Source organism: Trachypithecus francoisi, unplaced genomic scaffold (genome assembly GCF_009764315.1).
Source record: "Trachypithecus francoisi isolate TF-2019V2 unplaced genomic scaffold, Tfra_2.0 Lachesis_group11, whole genome shotgun sequence".
Taxonomy (NCBI): Eukaryota; Metazoa; Chordata; class Mammalia; order Primates; family Cercopithecidae; genus Trachypithecus; species Trachypithecus francoisi.
In genome coordinates this window covers 122,882,832-122,886,305 of record NW_022681456.1, presented here as the reverse complement: position 1 = coordinate 122,886,305, position 3,474 = coordinate 122,882,832, and positions in this window count along the sequence as shown.

Below are 3,474 nucleotides of genomic sequence, written 5' to 3'. Positions count from 1 at the left end.
CAAACCCTACACAGTGGCTTCAGGTAGGAAGCAATTTTTTTCCTCAAAACATTATAACAAAACAATCTTATACAAAAGGATGTTACTCGAGAACCTGCTTTAAGTGAATGTCCATCATTATTTTAGAGCCAAGAAACATTTTCTTCTGGGGATAATGGATGAAAATTGTATTACCGAAGATAACTATGTGTGTCGGATAGTGATCAGCATTATAGAAAAGAGTGAAGCAAGGAAGAGGGACAAGAATGTGGGCTGGTGTGTACTCAGGTGGGTAAGATGTTCTAAATGTGTGTGTGTGTGTGTTTTGTGTTTTTGTTTTTTTATAAAAAAAAGAAGTTCACATAGTTAAAATCTAACACTCTGTGCTTCATAAAGACTAGCCTCATGATTTTTCTCCGTGAATACTCAGCACCAATTTCAGTGTCTTGAACGTAATTAACATTCGTTAAATATTTGCTTTAAAACAGACAATTTAGAGTGTTCTTAATCTATAAAATATTAAATGAATAAAAGGTTTTATTTCAAATTCAATTTCATCAGGAAATTTGGAATAAATAATTTTTTTAGGCCGAGTGTGGTGGTTCATGCCTGTAATCCCAGCACTTTGGGAGGCCGAGGCAGGCGGATCATGAGGTCAGGAGATTGAGACCATCCTGGCTAACATGATAAACCCCGTCTCTGCTAAAAATACAAAAAAAAGAAAAAACTTAGCTGGACGTGGTGGCAGGCACCTGTGGTCCCAGCTACTCGGGAGGCTGAGGCAGGAGAATGGTGTGAACCTGGGAGGCGGAGCTTGCAGTGAGCCAAAATTGCACCACTGCACTCCAGCCTGGGCAACAGAGCAAGATTCTGTCTCAAAAAAAAAAAAAAAAAAAAGAATTTTTTAGCTGTATATAGTTTCCTTAGTGAAGAAAAGGAGAAGGGAATAAGATACTCAAGCAAGGTTAAAATATTGAAGCAGAAATAAAATAAGCTAATAATGGGCTTTAGAGGGTGATTAAAAGGTAACTAGCAAAGACTCTGGATTCGGGAAAAGGAAAAGAAGCATTTGTGATATCTGTCTCTCTTTCCTGAGTTCTCTGCTTAACTTTTGCTGAGTAACTCAACTTACATTTATAGAATGTGGGGAGGGAGCAAAATTAGAACTCAGTGTTATCAAGGGCTAGTTCCTTTGGCCCTGAGAGTCTCTGTCTTCACTCAGCTTGCTTCTAACGCCACAAAGTCATATTAGGGGGATAGACAGAAAGGCAAACATGTATTTTGTGGAACACAGATATGATATAAGACTCTCAGACTGTGGCTGGAATGATCAAAGATCCAAAAAGAAAGATTAAATTACAATGAGAAAGAGGAATGAAGCAATGGAAAGTCCAGAGTCTGAGATATAGGAAAGGAGTATCTCCAAAGGCAGAGTGTTAAATACTTCAGGCATTAAATATACCATTCCAAGCTTTAAAGAATCAACAACGAATCTTGGCACTTTCCTGGTGACTTACAAAAATAAATGGGATATGTTTTATAATGAAATCAGCTGCTCAAGACGTAGAGAATGTGGATACCTCAACAAAGCAATCTAATGGTTATTTTTAATACCATCTTAAAGTTTTTGTTAATAAACAAAAACTGTTTACAATAATTAAAACATCTTCTCAATGTCCTTGGATCTTACCTTTACATATCTGATTTAATGTAACGAATTAAGTTTTCATATGTGCCTGTTTGGTACCTTAGAGAACAGAATAAAGCTTTATTGGAAAAGTGTCATTTGAACTATAACCTCCACACATTTTTTTTTCTCTCTGTTACTTTGTCACAGTTATTTTTTCAATTTTTTTTTTTAGTGTTTCTGTATTTAGGTAACAAAACACTGAAGTAAGGCAGTGACAAAAAGAACCTGAAAGAGAGGGGTTATTGTGACAGAATAGCCTCAGGACTTGCTGATGAGTCGGTGCAGAAAGGAAGGAAGAGAGGGAGGATCAAACCCCATTCCAACCTCAATCTTCCAGAAAAGCCTGAGGATTAGTGATGGGAGAGCGAAGAGTCCCTTTTGGCTGAAACAGAAGTTATGAGAACAGAAGCAGTAGTAGATGAATGGGAAGTGACTGAATTTACCCAGCTTATGATTGGGAATCCCTGAATATTTTAACTGAGATAAGAAACTCAGCAACAAAAATGAGGTTGGGATCTAATGTTTTTTTTCTTTTTTTTTTTTTAATTTTTAGTCCTTTCTTAAAATTTGACATTTATTTCAAGTGTGATTTTTTAAAATAAGAATTAGTTTTGGTAAAAATATTTGAATCATACTAAGTTTGGCTTTCCAAAATTAGGGAATGTCTTTTATGTGTGTTACATTTATTCTTCACCTCATTCTCAAAATAATTTGAAGAGTATAGAGAAAGAAATTTAGAATGAGAGATAATTTTAAGTGAGTTGAGAAGGAATTCAGAGTGAAGCATATAGCAGGGAAGAAAAAAATCTACAAGCTATACTAAAGGACAAGTTAATAAACAATATATCACCTACTACAGCCCACATAATAACTATATTGAAAAGTTGAATACTCTGCTAATTAAAGAAAAATAGAATTCAGATTATTTATAAGGTAAATGCCTACTACTTAAAGTTTTGCTAGTCATGGTGATTTAACAAAAGTAAAAATCTACCATAAAACTATGTAAGAGCTACTCTATGGCAAAATAGACAACATCCTTCCCAATATTCCTATAATAAACGCATCAGCTAGCTTTGTATGGCTGTGCTTATAACTACTTTCAATGCAAGCTAAGATAATTTAAAAGCGCATTTCATAAAGTTAAATGTGTGCAATCATATTATATTGTGATGAAAGGGTGCTAGGACTCATTCAGTCTTAAATATTCATCTAAGCACCACTGTACTTGAAATGAAGTGATTTCATCAAATCAAAATTCTTCCATTCCAGGAAACTCACTTTAAAGCACAAACACTAGTAAAGAACAACGCAGCAAGTCACTAACTCTGTGTTATTTTACTTTATTTGATAGTTTTCCTTCAACACCTAAATCTAAGCAATATCAGGCCTGTCTCATGTGGATCCTTCAAATAAAAAATAAAATGTATAAAATATGCAAGAAGTTGTATAAATTCTAGGTTATAATCAGGAATGATCTCCTCCAACACAAGACTATGAAACAGCTAATTTAGCCCCTGTCAGATCCAATTATATTAGACTGGCTTCTCACAGTCGGATAAACTATATATCTGCTGATGAGCTACCCATGAATTTTCATCAGAAATCTCTCATTTCAGCAATATAATTTAGACTAAGCTAGAGTTAAGATAAAGCAGGAACCTTTGTTCTTGGAAAGGATACACATGATGGAATGCCCCTTTATTTAGTGCTGAAGATAAAAAAAAAAAACAAAAACAGGAAGCAAATACCCTATCTACTCCTTTACCACAAGTTATTATTATTTTTGTGTGTTTGTGTTCAAG